The 22,526-nt window shown below is 42.1% G+C and overlaps 1 protein-coding gene across 13 annotated transcripts in view; it reads right to left on the bottom strand.

Annotated features, from left to right (window-relative positions):
- Window positions 1–22,526, bottom strand: part of ZNF618 (zinc finger protein 618) — a 145,361-nt gene that overhangs the window by 89,289 nt on the left and 33,546 nt on the right. The window lies entirely within an intron of this gene.

The raw sequence follows: 22,526 nt of genomic DNA, 5'->3' as shown, positions 1-22,526 counted from the left end.
ATCATGACCTCTTCAGATATATGAAGATTCTGGGGACACCCCAGCACCCTTTCTGAAAAACATTAAGGACTATGAATTCAAGAAAAAATGACATTATACAGAATTTTAAGAGGCGGAGAAAGAAGCCCAACAAACAAACTCTAAACAGTGAGTGAAACTATAGTCTCAAAGCAGCTCTTACATGATTCCCAAAAACATAACGCAGATTTTTTAAAAAGCTGGAAATAAAATCCCATCACATTAACCAAGAACTGATTGATTATGAAGGAATAAAAAATGATAAGTGCATTTAAAAGTCAAATATTTGTGTGGGTGGGTGAGGGTAATTAGAGATTAATTTATTCTTGTCCAAGTTCAAATATGTTTGTTAAAATTTAGCCATAAGTGAGAAAGAGAAATAGGATTATGACTTTCGAACCACTGTGGGGGGCATGGGGGGGGGCAAGCAGCACAGGCAGGAAGGAAAAAATGACAAGGGAAAGGGGAAACTAAAGAAAACTTCAGCAATCCAACAATAAACAGGAAAGAAACAAACACAGTGGAAGACCAAAAGCAAAATAAGGCGGCAAAAAGATGTTGAAACTTAGGCAATCACAATAAAGATGAATCATATACAAATTCCCCCATGGCATCCATAGGAAAGATGGCCAATAATATTCTAGTAACACTCTAATATGGCAGTTGGGTACTGGAAATACCAGGTGGAACACTGTGTAAAGTATATGACTATCTAACCACTATGCTGTACACCTGAAACTAATACAAAATAATATTAAATGTAAACTGTAATTGAAAAAAATTTTAATAAAAAATGTAAAAAGACATGGTATCACAAATTGGGGGGGTAGGGGGCTGGTAGGTCAGCAGCTACACCAAAAGACCCAGAAAGGCTACAACAGAAGGGATTACAATGATGTTAGATCTTATCAATGAGGAAAGCTGGGCAAGGGGTACATTGTATCTGCTACTCCTTGTGAAGTCTTAAATTATTTTAAAACAAAGTTTTTTTTTTTAACTAACAAAATGACACTAGGTATATGTCAAAAAGTAGAAATTTTAACAGATTCCGTGGCAAAAAAAAAAAAAATTACAAGGAACAAAAATATTTTTCTAATTGATATAAAATTAAACCACAAAAAGGACCTGCAGTAATGAGCTTGCAATCCAAAAAATACATGAAGCAAAACTTGTTGAAAATACAAGGAGAAATGGAAAAAACAATCAGTTAAAATAGGAGAATGCAATATACTTCCCAGAAATGGACAGATCATAAGGATTAAAAAAAAAATTTTTTTTTAAATCAGGCAATAAAGGTCTGGAAAAACAAGTAGCTAGTCCATATATTTGATATGTACTTATAAAACAATGAACATGTTTTCAAAAAACCCTAGAACAAATTACAAACTGATCATGTGATAGGCCACCAAGAAAATGTCAATATTTTTTAAAATTAGAAGTTACACAGACCATATTCTCTGCCCACAGAGCAATAAAACTAAAAATTAAACCAAAAGAGAACCACACAAAAAATTTAACCACATGGAAATGTAACCCAAAGGTTATTTAGAGAAGTTTATTTTTATTTTTATTTTTTTCTGTTTATGCCTTTTTATTAAATTATGGGCGGAGGGGTAAAAACTAAGATTTTTTTTTACTTTTTGGTAATACTACTGCTTCCATTTGCTCCCTTGCTAGATGGCTGAAAAAGCACATGCAACCCTATGAAGATCTTCAGTCAGTAATCTAGAGGCTGTTAGTGTAAGAAATGAAAATAAACTGCAGACTGTTTTAAAATGGACAATGAGAGTACATGAACAATGAAAGTACTATACAGCAGAAGCCATGGGATACTTCCAAAGCAGTCATGCAAAAAAGTGAATTAAAAAAAAAAATCAAAATAAACCAAAAAGAAAGTAGGACATGAACAAACAAAAAAATCGTAAGTTAAAGAAATAGAAAACAAAAATTTGATAATAAAAACAAGGGCAGCAAGTTCTTTGAAATTACCAATAAAATAGCTAATGCCCCACCCCTGAAAATTAAATTTAAAATATTAAGAAATGAGAAGGTGGCTATAACTAAAGAGTCAGAAGGAGGAAAGAAGAAAGGAAAGAAAAAATATATTTTTTAATTGATATTTATATATTTTTAAATGCATACAAAATAGATCTCTTTCTAAATAATAAAAGTTACCCAAAATTGACTCAAGAAGAAATAGAAAACCTGAATAGACCAATTATCAGAGAAAGGAATTTGAATTATAAAATTATTGGGAATGATCAAATAATTTTACTCACAAAGTCTACCAAACCTCAATAAACAGACTGCATCTATGTTTTCTAAATTGTTGAGGGGAGGGGAGCAGTCCAATTCTTCCTACAAAGCCAGCAAACTCCTTTTAAACCTGGGCAAGGGTAATTTAAAAGGGAGGAAATTATAGGTAAATCTTATATAAATACAGATCCAAAATTCCCATTTAAATGTTAGCAAATAAGACATGGCACTGAATTACGAAAGTAATACACTGAGAGAAAATAAACTTCAGCCTAGGTTATCTAGGATAGATTGAGATTTACAAAGAAGATCAACATAATTCACCAGGAGTTTCTTAAAGACTCCACATAAAGAGTGTCTCTCCAGAACCTCCCGCAAACACTTAATATAATGCCAGAGCTACTCCAATAAAAGTCAGGAATAACCAAGAATGCCTAATATCACTATCATATTATTCAAAATTATTGTGGAGATCCTAGCCAACGTAAAAGGACTGGAAAAAAGAAACAAGAATATAAATATTGAAAAAGATAAGACAAACCTGCCATTATTTGCAGATATAATTGTCTACATTAAAAAAAAAAATCCAAGAGAATCAACTGAAAAACTATTAGATTGGAATTCAGTAACCAAATACAGGATAAATATTCACAAGTTGGTCACTTTCCTACACATCAACAATCGTCAATTAAAAAATAAAGCCCGGCTGGGCGTGGCTCAGCAGCTGAGCATCAACCTAGGATCCAGGAGATCGCGGTTCGATTCCCGGTCAGGGCACATGCCTGGGTTGAGGGCTCGAACCCCGGTCGAGGGCATGCAGGAGGCAGCCGGTCAATGACTCTCTCATCACTGATGTTTCTCTCTCTCTCTCCCTCTCCTTTCCTCTCTCTGAAATCAATAAAGATACATTAAAAACAAATAGAATAGGAGGGAAAATACCATTCCCATGAGTAGCACAACTTATAAAACACCAAGAAGCAAACCTAATATAGACTGAAGGTATAATAATTAAAACAACTGGGGGGAAAAAGGTACAGAATTAAAACTGACCAATTTAAAAGAGTAAGAAGTCCAGAGGCAGACCCATGTATTTTTGAGAATTTAGATAATTGCAAATGTGTCACTTCAATACTATGGGAAAAGAAAAGGATTATTATTCAATAATAGCAATGCCTCCTGATATGATGCACTGAGAAGGCCACAGCATCACCTCTGGGTACTCGAGCAAAAACTGCCTAACCTGAATCTAGTAATAAGGAAACATTAGACAGGCCCAAATTGAAGGACATTCTACAAAATAACCAGCCCATACTCGAAAAGAGGGAGGGAGGGAGGGAGGGAGGGAGGGAGGGAGGGAGGGAAAGAGTTAAGGTCATAAAAGACAAAAGAAAGATTGATCCAGACGTAAAGAGACTAAAGGGACAGGACAACTGAATACAGCTTGTGATCCAGCATTTTCTTTTCCTATAAAGGAATTATTGGAACAGACGGTGAAATTGGAATGAGGCCTGTATATTTGCTAACAGTACTCTATCCATGTTACTTCCCTAATTTTGATCACTGAATGTGGTTATATAAGCAAATGTCCTTGTTTTTAGGAAATAGATCCTGAAGTATTTAAGGGTAAAGGGGTATCCTGCCTGCAATCTTGTCTCAAAAGCTTTAGAAAAAGAATTTTATAGAGAGCGAGCTGGAGGGAGAAGGGAGGGAAGGAGAGGAAGAGTGAGGGAGAGCAAATGTGGGAAATGCTAACATTTGGGGGATCGGTGAAAGTGATATAGGAATTATCTGTACTAGTCTTACAACTTTTCTGTAAGCCTGAAATTATGACAAAGTAAGTTTTTAAAAGGAAAAATGTAAGTTGTGAGATCCTTTGGGAAAGTTGTGGTTTCACCCATATGAAGAATTATTATAAAAACATGTATGGGAATTATAAACACCAAATTCTAGACTGTTGTTACCTCTGGAAAGGAAGAGACTTGAGACTGGGGAGGGGGGTTTCAACTCTCTCTGTTAAGTTTTATTAAATTCAATCAGATGTGGCAAATAAATAAAATGTATAAATAGATAAGAGTGAGACACCTGGAAAAATACGTAAAAATAAATGCCAGATGGATTTGATAGCTAACCAGGAAAGAAAAACACTAAAAAATACTAAATAAATATGGGAGATTTTTTTTTTAAATATTGGAAGAGGTATTTCTAAGCCTCTTCAGAAAACAAAGAAAAAACAATGACAAAAAATAATGCCAATATGCCAGGTTCTGTTCTACGCACTACTTTATACACATATTATCTCAATCAGTTCTTATACACAACCCCATGATATATGTTGTTACTCCCGGAACATAGATGAGATTCAGAGAGAACCTTTGGTCACAGGCCCAATTCACCTCCCAGACTCCAAATTCTGCAGCAGTTCTCAACCTTCTATGCTGCTCATGGCAAAAAGGCCCCATTTCTTTGCAATTCCTGCATAACAAACTGAAGAAAATAAATCCAGGAGCATCCAGATTCTAGAAGATTCCCATCCACTCTTTCAACAAACATTTACTACACATTTTTTTAAATACATAATTTCATTGTCACCATAGTAAGCACTTCACTTATTTTATTTAAACCTCACACCACCATCATGAGGTGACTTTTTCTACACCTATTTTCAGGCAGAGATAACAGAGGTAACAGCAGGTGAGGCAGAGTTGGGATTTGAACCCAGGTCTTTCTGCCTCTACAGCCTGGTCCCTGACCACTAAGCAGCAGCATTTTTCCTACTGAGCGTTCGATGTGCCAGGTTCTGTGTGGGAGGCTTCCCCTGGAGGAGAAAGAATTCCAACCTGTGGTTTCAAGGCAACCACCTCCTCCCCTGGGATGGTAGGACGAACAGGTCCAGTCTGCTTCTGCTGAGCCTCCGAGTGGCAGTGCTCAGAGCTGCAAGTAAGCACGACTATGACCCCATGCAGCAAACACTTGAGCAGCTATTATATGCCAGGTCCTGGGGACACAGTGGGGAATCAGAGTGACTTCACCCCATCCCCACAGAGTTTGCAGTCCAGACAACTGAATATCTAGCCACAATTAAGGATGAAACTAATTAAGACTGACAAGGGGTAGGGAGACAAGGGAGGAGATTAAGGGGGCTTCACAGAGGCCCCCATGCCCCCTCCTATTTCAGAAGCAACACCAAGGCCCAGAAAGAACTTGTTTGTACAAAGGTCAGGCAGCCAGCAAATGGGAGACTCAAATTCAAGGTTTCCAACTCCAGTCCTGGGACAGTGTTCCTTCCCTGGGCTGAAGTGACAAAGACATGCTCAGGGAACAGTTTCCAGGGCCAGAGAGAGCAGGTGGAGCTTCTGTCCCTGCGAATAACTCTCATCCCAATGTACCTGTGGGAAGCTGGCCAGAGGGCATTGGCTGTGTCTTCTCCTGGACCTGCCCCTCGACTGGCGGCTCCCACTTTAGCTCCTAAAATGACACAACCTCAAGTGAGGTGCTGCCCTTAGTAAACCTCCTGCGATTGGCCATGGTGTGGTTTGGGAAGAAAGGTGCATCTGCTTCCATGGGGGCACTAGCTGGAAACGTCAGAGTGGCCATGGCGCGTGTCTCCATCCTGGGGACCGGGTCACAAAGCAGCACTTCCCACCAGGCCGGGGACCCTGGCCTCAGCCCCACACCTGCCACAGGGGCTGTGGCCAGGCCTGTCTCCGTATCCCTGACCAGTCAACTGGCCACGGGGCCATTCATAAAACCAGGCGCTGAGTCTGAGGCTTCGCAGGCCTGTGCTTGGGGAGGGCCAGGCTGGGCTCCTGAGCGTGACTCACCCTTAGAGCCCATTCCTCCTCCTCGCAGCACGGCTCCTCCACGGCTGCTGCAGCAAATGAGCTTACAGAGCATTAAGGGCGGCACAAATGGGATACCCTAGCGCCCCGCCTCCACGCACAGGCCAAGGCCAAGCACATGCTCACACCCTAGAGCCCTTGGAAGGCTGCCTCCTCGTTCCAAAACTCCCGCTTTGGGGAGCGCATGTGCAGGTCCTTCTCCGGGAACAAATCCTCCTTTAAAAGCAGTTCTGCTTTGCTGAAAAGAGCTACCGGACTGTGGGCGCTTACCATAAACCAAACACCAGGCTTACACTCGCTCTGTGGATTTGTCCCATTTAATCCCTCCGATCGATGGAGGGGCTGGTGCAATTATTCAGATGAGTAAGCATCACCTGACCAACAGAAAACACTGGTGGCAGAGCCGAGGACGGGCCTGCGGTCGAGTGACTCCGTGCATGGGCATCCCCCTCACTACTCTCTGCCACCTCCAGGGAATTTCTCCTCTAGCCTCCTTTGAAATAGCAGCAATGCTGAGGCTCAGGGCCCAGGCCAGTCCTCTAAGTGGTGTCATCTATAGACAATGTATGCTAAAGAGTGTGACCCAGTTCACTCTTTCCCTCCCCTCTCCTCTGTTCTCAGTTTCAACAATATGAACAGTTCCTGGGACTCTGGCCAATCAGCTCTTTAATCTTTCCCCCAGTGGCCTTCCTCTCACCTTCCCTCCAGCTCAACTACCCACTCCCACATTCACACCTTGTCCTCGCTGATACCACCACACCAGCAATCTCAATCTCAAGCATCCCATCCTCAGACTCCCCTTCTACCACTCCGCACCCCAATGAGACCTCCAACCCCACCTCTGCTCCCCCTCCCCCATGGCCATCCTTCCCCAGCTAAGACCAGGCCCATCACGATAAACTCCCCTGACATAATCTTTTACTCCCCGGCCAAACCCCAAGTCAACTCCTTGCCCACCCCATGCTGGAGGAACACATAACCACGTGGACTGTCTACTTTAAATTTACGACCACAAGCCTCAAGTGGGCCCTTAGTACAGCTCAGCCATTTCCCTCCTCAATTCACTTTCCTGCACTAGTATATGAGACTTCCCCCTTTCTCCTCAAACCTCAAACAACCTGCTTTCCGCTGACAGCTACTCTCCTGAGAAAATAAAAGCAATCAGAAGAAAGTGACTCATCTTTCCAACACAGGCAACTCCCTCTGTATGAAGAGTCCCTTTCCTGCCTGATACACTGACCCAAGTGTACCCCTCCCATCCAGGCTAATCCCTCACTTAAGCACTAGGGCCCATCCCCTCTCCCCAAAATAAGATCACTGCTCCCGCAATTTCCCCTCCTGTCTCCTGCAACATCAGTTTTCCCCTCTCTGCAAGATGCTTCCCCCAGCACAGAACAGGCTATAATACCAGTACCGGGATCCACTTCTAAAGGTAACAGTCCAGGGGCCCAGGCCCACTCAAAAAGCCTTGAGATTTAATCCTAAGAGTACAGACCACTTTCTCTCCCTCAAATCTTACCACTACATCAAAGAGACTAGAGAATAACAACACTGGGTGACAACTGAGAGCTGCAAGACACAGGTTCTACTTAAGAAGGAGTTCTTAGGGAAACCCAAAGGCAACAGGAAGTGGGGGGAAAACAAAGGAGGAGGAAACTGAAGTCTCTGAAACCTACAGCTGCAGCAAACATTAAACACTACCCAATAATATGACATAGTCACATAAACATAAAGCTTCATACTAAAATCCTCACGATCTCAGTTCCTATTACTAGCTACATCAGGTCTGGCTTTTAACAAAAAATTACAAGGCATGCTAAAAGGTGGGGGGGGGGGGGAGTCTGGAAGGACAAAGCAAGCATCAGAACCAGACTCAGCTATGAAACAGATTTTGGAAAACAATTTAATATAACTATGATTAATATGTTAAGAGCTTTAATGGAAAAATTACATAACATGCTAGAACAGCTGGGTATCATAAGCAGAAAACTCTAAGGAAAAAAGAAAATGCTATATATCAAACACACAGCAACAGAAATGAAGAATGACTTTGATGGGCTCCTCAGCAGACTAGGCATAGCTTAGGAAAGAAACACCGAGTTGGAAGACAGGTCAACAGAAACTACCCAAACTGAAATACCTAAATAGATAGAAGAATGAGATGATCTGAACTTCTGGTTTCCACTTCAACATGGAAAGGGTTTAGAAATCATCACTCCCATACCTCACAATAAAGAAAAATGCTGAACAAACTGAAAATCAACAACTTTTTTTTAGATCCACCAGAGAACTGAGACCACAGGCCCAAACCACTGGCCCGAAAAGTGGGGAGATGAACAAATAAAAAGAATCAACACCTATCCTGGCTGAAGCTGCCACTGCAGCCAGTAACTGGTAGGAACAGTGGGAGACTGAGCATGGACAGAGAGAAAAACTCCTGGGGGTCCAACCCTTTCGTGAGTTTTTCCTCCAAGAGCCTCACCAGTTCCTTGGCATTAAGATAGAAGAAAAATCTCCTTGTGGTTCCAGCAGGGGGAGGGGGAAAAGCGCAATGCTGAAATATACCCAGAGTGTTCTGTTCTATTCAACAAAGGCCTACCTTCAAAATAGACTATTTACCAGAGTCTAACCAAAGCGAGTTTGACCAGGGCCTAACTGATATGGGGGAAAGGAAATACCCAATTCCAGTCCCCTCTGGCCTTCCTGTCTCACCTAAGGGGGATAAGAAAAATCTGAGAAGCACTTATTAAGGTCTCAATCAGGGGCACAGGCCCACTAAAGACTGAAAGCTAATCATAAGATTCTAAAATGCTTTTCCTCCCACACCTTACTTACACATCATTAGGGCTCCTGAATAATAACAGAGGATTAAAGCAGAAAGACCTGCAAGGCTCATACTCCCACTTAAGAAGTCTCTAGGGAAACCCAAAGATAACAGGGAAGACACAAACAAGGACACCAGAGAAAACTTAAGTCCCTCACACCTACAGCTACAGCAAACTGTTAACACAACCTAACTCCTATCCAGATAAACATAAACTTCACACTAGAGCCTATTTATCTTTTACCCAGAAAATCATGTGTGGCTTTCAACTTCACACTAAAATGCTGATTACATCAGTTCTTATTATAAGATATATCATGTCTGGCTTTCAACAAAAAAATTACAAGGCATGCCAAAAGATAAAGACAAAAACAGAACAAAACAAAAAACGACCACAATCTGAAAAAATACAACAGGCATCAGAGCCAGACTCAGATATGGCACAGATTTAGAAATTATCAAACCAGGAATTTAAAGTAACTATAATTAATATGCTAAGTGTTCTAATGGAAAAGATGGACAACATGCAAGAACAGATAGGAATGTAGCAGAGGTGGAAACTCTAACAAAGAATCAAAAGGAAATGCTACAAATAGAAACTTTCCAAACTGACAAAGCAGAGAGAAAACAAAGTGTAAAATAATGGGACTGAACATCCAAGAACTGCAGAACAATTACAAATGGTGTAACATACATGCAATGGGACTATCAGAAGGAGAAGAAAGATAGAAGAGAAGAAATATTTGAAATAATAATGACTGAAATTTTTCCAAAACTAATCACAGCACCAAACCACAGATCCAGGAAGCTCAGAGAACACCAAGCAGAATAAACGTATATTTAAAAAATCAACACCGAGGCATATCATATTCAAACTACAGAAAAATCAAAGATAAAGAGGAAATCCTGAAAAAGAAAAAAGGGAGAAAAAAAAAGAAGAAAAAACAAAACAGAAAACAAAGAACAAACAAAAAAAATAGTTTACCTATAGAGAAACAAGGGTAAGAATTTCATCAGATTTCTCTCCAAACGCCACGCAAGCAAGACAGTGGAGTAAAATATTTAAAATGTTGAAAGAAAAAACCCCACCAACCTAGAAAAATCTGTATCCAGTAAAATTATCTTTCAAAACTGAAAAAATTAAGACAAAATTGAAGGAATCTGTCACCAGTAGACCTGCCCTGCCAGAAAGTTAACTTCTTCAGAGAGAAGAAAAAGAACATAGGTCAGAAACTCGATACACATAAAAGTAAAATGAAATCTTTTAATTTTTTGTATTCTTAATTCACCTACTACATAACAGATTGCTCAAAATAATAACAATATACTGGATGATTACAGCTTATAACCAAGTGAAATGAATGACAGCAATGTTAAAAGGGACGGGAGGGAGCAAGCGGGAATACTCTGCTATAAGGACCTGCACTACTTGTGCAGCAGCACAGAGTTATTTGAAATGGACTTAGGTTAACTATAAATGTATATTGTTAAGTCTAGGGAAAGCACTAAAAAATTTATTTTAAAGAACTGAGATGCTATAAAAGGGGAGGAAGAGAATCATATAAAATTCTCAATTAAAACCAGAGAAGGGAGGAAAAAAGTGGAAGACCAAAAAAGAAGGGGGCAAGGACAACAAATAAAAAACAGTTCCAAATATGGTAGACAGTAAAACAACTATATCAATAATCACATTAAATGTGAATGGCCTAAATACACCAGTTAAAAAAATAATAATAAAACAGAGAGACTTTCAGAGTGGATTTAAAAAAAAAGATCCAACTATATATTGTGGTCAAAAGCTCTACCTTAAATATACAGACTGATAAATTTGGATTTAAAGTAAACATATGGAGAAAGACATACCATGCTAATACCAATAAAAGGAAATCTAATTAACCAATGTCGCCCCAATAAATTTAATAAATTTAAAAAAGAAATCTAGAGTAGCTCTATTAATTTCAGACAAAGCAGAATTCAGAGCAAGACAAAGTGTCAGGGATAAAAAGGGGATTACATAACAGCAAAGGGGTCAATTCTCCAAAACATAATAATCTTTACTGTGTATGCACCTAATGAAGTATCAAAATATATGAGGCAAAAACTGATAGAACTGCAAGAAAAAAAGAACAAATCCACTATCAATATCCCCTTCCAATAACTGACAGATGCAGCAGGTGGAAAGTCAGTGAGGATATAGTTAAACGGAGCAGCACCATCAGTCAAGTGGATCTAATTGACCTTCATAAACTACTTCATCACACAGCAGAATTCACATTCTTCTCAAGCTCACGTGGAATAGTCACCAAGACGGATCACATTCTAGGCCATAACACACACCTTAACAAGCTTAAAAAAAAGAAAAAAAGAAAAGAAGCCATATAAAATATGTTCTTAGACCACATGGATTCAACTAGAAATAAATAACAGAAAACGGATTGAATTTTAAAATATTTCCTAGAAAATTCCAAAAATATTTGGAGATTAAACAACACACTTCTGAATAACACATGAGTTAAAGCAGAAGTCTCATGGGAAATTTAAAAATATTATGAACTAAATGAAAATAAAAATACAATTTTAAAAATTTGTGGAAAGTGGCAAATACAACGCTTAGAAGGAATTTATAGCATTGAATACACAGGAAAAGATCTAAAATCAGTAATTTATGCATCTACCTTAGGAAACCAGAGATAGAAGAGCAATATAAATTTAGAGCAATCAGCAGAAAAGAAATAATAAAAATTAGAGCAGAAATCAATGAAATTGTAAACTGGAAAGAAATCAGTAGAGAAAATTAATGAAACCAAAGGCTGATTATTTGAAAAGATCAATAAAATTTAATAAACCTCTAGCCAGGCTAACCAAGACAAAAAAGACAGAAAACACAAATAATTACAAATATCAGGAGTGAAAAAACGGCCATCACTACTGATCCCATGGACATTAAAAGGATAATAAAGGAAGAGTGTGGACAACTCTTTGCCTACAAACTTGATAACTCAGATGAAATAAACCAGTTCTTTGATAGATACAATCTACCAAAATTCACACAAGGGAAAAAAGATAATCTAAATATGCCTCTGTATACATGAAACCAAGTCAATAATTAATAACCTTTCAAAAAAGAAAACACTAGGCCCAGATGGTTTTAGTGGTAAATTCTAACAAGCATTTAAGTGACACCAATTCACTATAATCTCTTCCAGGAAACAGAAGCAGAGGGGACACCTCCTAACTTGCTATATGAGGCCAGCATTACTCTAATATCAAAACCAGATAAATAAATTACAAGAAAAGGAAACCACAAACCAGTATCTCTCCTGAACACTGATGCATAAATCATCAGCAATATATTAGCAAATTGAATCTAACAATATATAAAATGAAGTATACACCACGACTGAATATGATTTATTCAAGGTATGCAAGGCTGGCTCAACATTCGAAAATCAATTCGTAACAAGAAAAAGCACATTATCAATCAATAGATATGCATTTGACAGGTTCCAACACTTGTTCATGATAAAAAATAAAAATAAAAAATCTTAGAAAACAGAATAGAGGGGAACTTTCTCAACTTGATAAAGAACATGTACCAAAAAACCTACAACTACCATCACACTAAATGGTGAGAAACCAGATGTGAGTCTCCTAAGATCAGGAACAAGGCAAGGATGTCCTCTCCTCACCACTCCTATTCAATCATACTGGAAATCCTAGCTAATGTGATAAGACAAGACAAGAAAATAAAAGATATGTAGATTGGGGAGGAAGAAATAAAACAGTCTTGATTCACAAATAACATGACTGTCTATGTAAAAATCCCACAGAACCAATTTTTAAAAACTGGACCTAAAAGTGATTATAGGAAGGTGGCAGGATACAAGATTAATATAAAAAAGTCACCCTGGCTAGTGTGTTTCAGTTGGCTGTGCATCGTCCAGTGCACTGAAAGGCTGCCAGTTCAATTCCCAGTCAGGGCACATGCCCAGGTTCCAGCTCAGTCCCAGGTGGGGGCATGCAGAAGGCAGCAGATCAATGTTTCACTCTCACATTGATGTTTCTCTCTCTCCCTCTCCTTCTCCTTTCCTCTCTCTCTAAAAATCAGTAACTTTTTAAAAACTCAATTGCTTTCAATAGGCAATAATAATTAATTGAAATTTGACATTTAAAGCACAATACCATTTATATTTATACCACCAAAAATGAGAATTACTTAGGATAAATCTAACAAAATATGTACAGAATATATGAAGAAAACTACAAAACTCTGATGAAAGAAATTAAAGATCTAAGTAAATAAATAGATATCTCATATTTATGAAAGGAAAACAAATACTGTGAAGATGTCAATTCTTGCCAACTTGATCTATAGGACCAACACAACCCTAATCAAAATCCCAGAAAATTATTTTGTAGATATTGATGAACTGATGCTAAAGTATATGTGAATAAACAAAAGACCCAGAGTAGCCAGCACAATGTTGAAGAACAAAATCAGAAAATGTACAGTACGCACCAACTTTGAGACTTATTATAAAGCTATAGTCATCAAGACTGTGGTGCTGGTAGATGAGATAAACAGATCAATGGAACAGAACAGAGGGCTCAGAAAAGACCCACACAAATACAGTCAAGTAATCTTTGGAAAACTTCAGTAGAGAATAGTCTTTCCTATAAATGGTGCTAGAACTGGGCATCCACATGCAATTAAAAAACAAACACACACCCTCTCAGACGTGTCCTCAGACATCACCACCACTTTCTTTGGGCAGTGTATAGTGTATGTCAGCTCTCCCAGCAGCTGCCAATCATCTTCCCTCTGCCCCATCCAGCCTGTTTCGTGTCCGACCGCTCTGGAGTCAGGTCAACACTCTCAAAGCCCATGGCAACCTCCACATCAATTTCAGGTCTTTCCTCAATCCCACGTCCACTCCAATTTATTTCCTTCCTTTTGTCTACATAAATTGCCTCCTGGAGGAACTGTATCTCTTTGCTGGGCCCTGACTTCTCCCTAGCACTGTCCACACAGTAGACGCTCAGTAAACACTTCCTAAATGAATGAGGTTTTAAGTGATGTTCATGTCCTATGTCTATTGAGTATGTACATCAGTACATCAAGTATCAACACCCAAAGCGATTATCTCTGGGTGGGAAGGTTATGGCGGTTTTAATTTTTTTTTATTTTTTATTCCTTTTTTGCTCATCTGAATTTCCTAACTGTTCAATAGTGAACATGTATTACATTGGGTAATAAAAATAATAATAGAAGCCAAAAAATGGCAAGAAATCACAACATAAGAAAGGCCAGCTTTATACAAAGGAAACATCAGACGTGATGATTCACTTGCTAGAAGGCACTTTTTGCTTTGTGAAAAAGCTTTGTCATAAAACTCTTTTTGTGCAGGGAGTAGTCCAAAAAAAGAAAGAGCATTTGATTTGTGGCGAACTTTTCAGGATGGTGTGAAATTCAGAAAGTCTTGTTTCCCCCAGAAGAATGAAGAGCTGTTCCTCTCCCTTCCAGCCTCCTCAAGGGAGGTCACAGCACATTCCCAACTCTGTCATTTCTGAGCCCCGTGACTCCTGCCTGACCCCTCAGCCTCTGGGGTTTCTCCTTTAGAAGCAGGTGTTTTTTTGTTGTTGTTTTTCATTTTTATTTATTGATTTTTAGAATGAGAGAGGGTGGGGGGGGAGAGGAATGGAGAGAGAAACAGCGATTGGATTCTCAGCTGCTATAACCTGGAAGGAGCCTTCAATGGCCTGGAGACAGGACCACCCTCAGCCTCACAGGTGAAAGGAAGGAGCAATTCTCTGGATCTCTGACCTCAGAGCAGAATCTAGGAGCACAATACTGACCCGATTTGACAGATGAGGAAACAGATCAGAGAAGGGAAATAATTTACTCTGGTCACCCAGTTTTTAAGTGCAAGAAGCTGCTTCATGATAAATGAAGATTTATGTTCAAATAACTTTTTTAAATGGCAGAGAAACTGAGTGCCTGATTTGTATCAGGTTCTGAGCCAGGACCACGGAGGGAGAGCCACTGTCTCTGCCCCAGTGGAGTTTGCCTGCTAGCAAGAAAAACCCATCACACAACTCCTAACAACCACACAACTCCTACTAGCTTCACACTGACGTCCGCCTGCGAAACAGTCTACCCAGACAGTCTGCACCCTCAGCCAGGCGGAATGCAAACATATGGCAAAACCACCACTCGCCACGTGGCACACGGCAGGAACCTGCCCCGATAAATCCCATGAACACGACTACAAACTGCCACTGTGTGGCTCTTCCCATGTGCCAGGGTTCCACCGTTAGAACACTTACCCACATAGAGGGTGGGGCAATGGCAGGTTTACAGCTGTGAATACAGGAAACAGAGTTTAGTCTTGTATTGTTATTTATTCATTATTGTGTTATTTTCCATACGAACTGTACACCTACTTTTGCCCATCGGGTACTGTATTGCCCGTTTCATTATCTTGAACCCCACAGGGCAGAGGTCCTGCTGTCTACTTTACCCCAGTGCCTAGAATAGTGCCTGGCACGCTGAAGGCACTCGATCAATCCTTCTCAGATGGGTGAGTCACTGATGGGAAAGAATGCTAGAATGGGCCCCTTTCCTGCTCTGAGCCACCTTACCCTGGGGGGGTAGAGAGGCTGACCACTAAGCTGGAGGCATACCAGCTGGGCGACTATGTCGCAATACCCCCAGGCTGAGCAAACAGGCTCCCAACATCTCTAACCAAATACCACAGAAGGCTTGTTGTCCTTGACAGGTGGTCTTCCAACATCTGTTGGAATCTCTCCATGCCCTTGCCCCAGTAAGTATCACATAGTAAGTGCTCAATAAATACAGGTTCAAGGGGAGCTCACATTTCCCTTTCCCTCCCAGGTGACCTGCTCCAAGCAACTACAATTATTCCTCCTGTTCCTCCTGCATCTCCCTCAAACACATTAAACCTAGGCTGCTGCCCCCAACCAGAGAGAACCAGGCAGCTGGTGTTCAGGTATCCCCTGCAGCTCCACCCAGGTGCTGTAATATTTTTTAAAATGTTCATGATTTCCAGATTCCTCAGCACCCTAGAGAGGCAGTCACTCCCCTTTTTCTGGGTCTCATTGTATTATTTTCTCCATCTGCAAACTGGGACAACCATCCTCGCCTGGCCCACTTCCCAGGACCACCAAGCATGCTGCAGAATCAGTGAGAATGCAGACGGCCAGGGGCTTTGCAAATCTGAACTTCTGCATCGATCCTTAACTCCTCCTGGAGCAGGGTCTACCTTGCAAAGGGGCCAGCGCCATTCTCAGAGGACACCAGCAACAGTGGCCAGGAGCCAGCCAGGCCTCTCTTGACTATGAAAAGGCTACCACTTGCCAAGTTCACTCCTGGCAAAAAAGTCTGCCAGAATAGATGACAAGAAAGCCTAGCAGCCAGTTTTCCTCTTCGGGGGCACGCACACACACAATTCAACTCATAAATAAAAATCTGATTATCACAGGCTTTTCCAAAGCCAATATGACTGAGTTTTAATCTTTTATAAAGAAAAAGTCATGAAATATTCAAGTGAGGCCCGTGCATCTCAGGAGACTAGAAGTGGCTCTCGCAGCCCCCAGCTACAGACACACCAATGGGGGCCGCAGGACCCGTGCCATCAACCACTGGAGCATCTTGCCCACTGTGGCCGGTGTTCAGCCCAATCATTATCAGTGAGCAGGTCCGGGCTCTGCCAGCCACAGCTGACTCTCCCGCCAGCCTGCTCCCCTTGGCTGCTCTCCACGCTCTTGGCTCTTTCTGCTCTAAAGATCGGGGATGCCCTGGGCTGCTTTTCAGACCATGAGGAGCTCAGAACAGGCCGAAAGGGACAAAACGAGACTGGCAAGCCCCTACCCTAAGGCACCAGGAGAGGAAACAGGGAACCCTCCCCTTCCAATTCACGAAGTCAGGCTCACCAGGAGGGGCTGCTAACGCATGCACTGCGGCCTCTGTGACCTGCCTACTCGATCGCCCTCTCGAGGATTCACTCACTCACTTGTGCATCCAGGAATTATTTGCTGTGACCCTACCATGTGCTAGACACTGTGAGCACTAGGGATACAACAAAATGAGGGCTACAGACGAAAACATCTGCCCTCCTCTGTGGAGTAAGGGCTGATTCCGGAGCTGGGCAGGCACAGCACAAGGTGAGCCCGGGATATCTTGGAGAGTGCAAGAAAGTGACCAAAGATGATGGGACTTGTCCAAGGGAAAGAGGAGCCTGCATGAAGGGGTGGCCACTGGCCAATTCTGGAATAATCTGAGCAACAAATAATGATGGCAATGCATTATAATCCATAAAAGAAATCTACACTGATAGAAGCTTACACTACACAAATAAGTAAATGAATAAATAAATGGGAGAGAAAGGAGAACTCTTTCTATAGTAGTACTCAAATTAATAAATGTAGAAAGAATGATGGAAATGGGAAATCCCTATTTGAAAATACCACTGCAATAACTGTTGCAGGCAAGAATCATCAATGGATGCTAAAATTAGTGGACAAAAAAGTATAGCGAGGAAAAAAGATATTGGCACAGTCACAAAATATCTCCCACAAAATTCTTAGTAATACGAAAGGTAAGAGTAACTTTACAGAGAACCTGACCGACACCACCTTAAACAAGTTCAAAGTTCACATCACCGGTTAGCTCAGTTGGTTAGAGCGTCGTCAAATGCACCAAGGTTATGGGTTCGATCCCCAGTCAGGGAACACACGAGAATCAACCAATGAATACATAAATAAGTGTATTTATTTATGTATACACTTATACAAACAACAAATCGATGTGTTCTCTCTCACTCAAAACAATAAATTTAAAAAAAAACTTTTCCCAGGGGCCAGTTTTCGGACTAGACTATACACTTCACATCTAAAACTAAACAACAGAGGACATTTCTTAAGTGCAGGAGTATGGCCAACTGAATTCAGTGTTAAGCCTTTTTCCATAAGTTTTCTGCTGGGACCTGTGACCTCCCATCTAGAGCCCGGCTCCTCAGTGGCACAATGAAGGAGTGAACAGCACACTAACTCGAGCGGGGCAGTCCCGCCCACATGGTCAGCTGCTTGGTTTTCTGGGCCTGGCTCAATCAGGGATTTTTTATTACAGCCATATAACATGGTCATATTTTCTGCCAGTAAAATTGTTCCTGGGTCATACAATGGAACCAAATTGATCAGTATTTCATGGCGCTGCTACAAAAAAAATCTTTCTAGTATCCCCATGCTTCTGCCCAAAGCCGCCACCACACACACACACAGAGCCCATCTCCTCGGTAAAAGGGAGTAACAATATCTTCCCATAATATTACCATAAAGATACCAAGAAGCGCCTGCATTCACTCAGCCAAGAGTTAATATGCATCTACTATGTCAGGCCTCTGCTGGGAACTGAGGACACAGATGAAAAGAGACACAGACTGTGCCCTCATGGGGCTTAAGGCCTGTTCATACTCATTTCCTTGGTTAGCAGAATTCGCCACCTTGTTTTCAGGGTCCTCCACAAGGACACCCAGTATCTGTCTGTTCATCCGTCCATCTACCCACCTACCCTCTCTTTCTCTTCTGCCTCCCAACCCCCACTGCACCCCTTCCAGCCCACCGCTCCCCAAATGCTCTGTCCAGACCTGCTACTTTGAGCCTTCCTCAGAAGGTATTTCTAAGCATCCTGAAATACCATTTGCACATAAAGCCTCCCCCAATTATACTCTTTCTGCCTCTTCATTCGAGCCCAGGATGAGCTCTCCTTTCCCCTCTGCCTCCCTCAACATTAATCACACCACAGGCCACACATCTCCTCCAGCAGGTTACCCCGGACCCCTGGAGCCCCTTCTCTCCCCCCACCACACTCAGCATCCCAAAGCTGAAAGGAGGCAACAGCCTGACTTCTCAGGAGTCCACCTCACCCTTCGTCCTGTCTGACAACGGCCGGTCAAGAGCAAGGACCATGTCCACCATTTAGAATCCCCGCCCAGCACAGGCCAGTCAGGACAGAAGCTCTGGGTGACAGGCGCCTGGTGGCTGAATCGCACCCTCCAATGCACCCCATGATGGCCACTTTGGTGAGCAGCAAGCTCCGGGGAGGCGAGGAGACAGTTTTTCTCAACACCAATTCCAGCTTCTTGCACAGAGCCCGATGCATAGTAGGTGCTCAACAAATAATGGTTAGTTGTTGTTGAGACTGTTTATGTTTGAAAGTTTTGCTGAACAAGGCAGAAAAATTCCTCCATGGTTAATGGAGAAGAAATGAGCAATTATATGTTGTGCTTAATTAAATACTGGGGAAAAGCTTCTTAGAAAGGCAGGGGTGTGAATTTCGATGGGTCACGGGGCCAGGCTGGGGCCCAGAGTTGGAAAGATAAAGGGACGGAGCTCACCCATTCCTGCGGACTGTTGCCAATGGGAGCGCATGTCTACCACTGCCCAGGCGTCCAGGTTGTCAAAATAAGTGGGGAATCTGAATTTTTAAAGATGGGCAACTAAGTCAGCTACAGTGGCCAGAGTTTAATCTCTGATTTAACCTCTGTGCAAACATTCCTCTACTCTTCCACACAGCCCCACCCCCCATCTTGTTTACACCAGTTTTGAACAGAAAAAGGTGTTTTTATAATTAGCACAGTGTTTATATTCCAATGAGAGCTTTCAGAAAGCTTAAAAATAGCCTGAGTCCTTACACACCTTAGAGTTCTTCCCCTGAAGATCTTGTTTACACTAGCATTTTCCTTGGCAACCCTTCTTTCGAAAAGGTCAGCTGCAGTTCACAAATTCTTAAACTGGCAGCTCCGAATTATTGGGATTTTGTAGTACATGCTTAGGCAACTTCCAACCCCCACCAATAGCATGTTCTACAGATAAATGCTCACAAAGGGAACCAGGAGCAGAGTATATTCCAGATCTTGAGGGCCTACAACTGAAGGGCTCTGGGGTCCTAGAACGAACATCCACTCTGGTTTAAGAAGAGTCAATTTAGGGGATTTAGATACCACCTTGCTAAGTGCTTAGTTTATCCAATTTACTGAATGGGTGTTCTCAGGACAAAAAGAACCAGAGAAAAAAACAGCTAAAAAAGCAGCTCTCTCCTAGGGTAATATTTAAGTGTTTAAGTCAATTCACCTTAGCCAGCAGGTCATGAAACAAAAGGCGTGCTTGCAGAGGGAAAGAGTGGTTGGATTGGGGGAAGCTGAGTAAACAAGTTAATCTCCTTTCTTTACTGCAGGACTGTTCAGAGCCTTTAAAGGTCCAATGGCAGAGTATGCTCCATTCATAGGTTTATCTGGCCCTAAACTCATCTTCCCCTTCTCCTTCTCTCCCTATGGAGCATACTGCCTGTCACCAACTTTCAGAGATGAGGGGAACAAGCTTAAACTTCTAGAATTGGGAAAGGAATGGACTCGCTTAAGATCCACAGCTGATTAGTGAATGACCAAGGCTACCCTCAAACCCAGGACCACAGCCACCCTTCCTCAACACCAGCACTGCCTGGCCTCCTGTTTGGCTGAACAAGATGTGACCTGACAGAAGACAAGACAATAGCCCCAATGTCCAAGCGCCGGGGAGCAATTCCCGAATTCCCGGCCTGTTCTTAACATAAACTGCTCAAAAAGTAGAAACCAGCAGCCTGGCTCACCATTGCAGGAGCTTGGTTCTAAGAGGCCTATCTAAGCAATTAGCCATTATTGCTTACATACCTCCAAGGATGGGGATGTCATTACCCCCTTTCAGGTTCCCCGTGTCTGGATACTGGCTAGAGGAAAGGAACACTCCTGGTGCTTCCTTTCCCAGGACTGCAATGTGCATGTTGTAGGATGTGGCTGGGAGACGCAGCCTTGAATACACCTGTGGATGTATTAGCCAAAGAACATATATGCACAGCCCACGGACACAGAAGGGCAGAGACTGGGCAGCACATCTGTAGTGACAGCTGCCTCTTACCAGAAGGGACTGGAAAATCCTAACGACGCTGGCGCTGAAAGAGTGGGTGCTCAAAATCCAGTCCATCACTTAACTGTACAAATGGGGAAACCAAGGCCCAAGGGAGGTGGGATCTGCCTCAGCGCACACGTGTGGCAGATCGGTGGGGGCACCAGACAGAGCCTCCGACACCCCTCCTGCAGTGCACCCACTACGGGGAAGAGCTCCAGGAAGGTGATGCGGAGTCCCCAACCCTCATCACGTTCCACTGATTTTTTAATAGACTTTAACAATTTACTGACACCAGCGGAGCTTATAAAGTAGTTTAATTGAATTAATTAGCAGTCATGACTTACTCCTGAGTTCCCCCTTTGGCTCCGGGGAGGCTGTGCCAGCCGCCTGTTTAACCCCTTGTGTCCTAGAAAGGCTGTCACTCACGCTCATTTAAGACAATTCATCAGGGTCTTCACCAGTGTCTTTCCTAAACTACCTCTTACCTGGCCCCACATGTATCCTAGTGCTGAGCACATGTCTGCACCCGACACTTGCCTGCCCTGAGTGGCTGAAATCCCATCCTAATAACACTTGGATGGAGGAGATCGCCTTGTGTGAATGAATGCTGCCCACTCCTGCAGGTCCCAAGGTGACAGGAGCAGCAAGGGGAGGAGGTCAGTGCCCCAGCATGGGAGCCAACCACTGGCCTGGACTGGAAAATGGTCACCTGTCCCCCACTGTCCCGTCTCCACAGCCTCAAAGGAGAGGCTGGTTGATGCCACTGAAAGGGGGGGTCCACAAACCTGCATCATCGGCACCCCCGGGGAGCCTGTGAGGATGCAGCCTCCGGAGCATCACCCTCATCAGCTGAATCAGAACCTTCAGAGTGAGGCCCAGAGAGCTGTTTTCACAAGCCCTCCAGGTGATACTTACACTCACTAAAGTTAGAGAAGGGGCCTGGGCGATCACTAACATTCCTTCCAGATGAAAAGTCTGGGGAACAACCCAAAACATCAAAACCAATCCACTTACAAGATATTCTTCACAGCATTGTGTATAATAGGGAAACCAGACAGGGCAAAACATCCCCCAAACAGGGCAACCAGGTAAACCAGGGTTCAGCCACTTCATGGACCACCACACAGCCCAGAGCACACGGTTTACAACAAAACTGGGAAACGCTAGTTGTACAGTGTTGAGGTTTTTGTTTTTTAGAAGCCAGAGAGAAATTGTATCTATTGCACCTATTGGTTAAAATAATAGTAATAATTAGAAAGAAAACAATAAAATGTCAAAGGTATAAGCCTCTGGTAGGGATCTACAGGTGACTTTCTTTCTTCCCCAGATTTTTCTGTGTTTTCCAGCTTTTTCTATAAAGAGCATGTGCTACTTTTTATAATGAAGTAAAACAAACTTTGTTTTACACAAAGATTCTGTGAGGAGATACCACTTAGAAAGGAGAAAGTTGCACACTGGCTTGGAATCCACTCGCTGGCCTGCGCACAGTAGGTGTGAAGGGAAGAGAGATGGATGGATGGAGGGGAGTGTGTCCCACAACCCACTCTATGAAACCGACTTCTTCCTTGACATCTCATTAGATGAATGAATTAAGAAAAAACAATGGCAAGAAACAAAAAACCCCGAAA

The sequence above is a fragment of the Miniopterus schreibersii genome, assembly GCF_964146895.1.
Source record: "Miniopterus schreibersii genome assembly, chromosome: 11".
NCBI classification, from domain to species: domain Eukaryota; kingdom Metazoa; phylum Chordata; class Mammalia; order Chiroptera; family Miniopteridae; genus Miniopterus; species Miniopterus schreibersii.
Note: the sequence above shows the minus strand (reverse complement) of the source record. Positions and strands in the feature narration are given on the sequence as shown.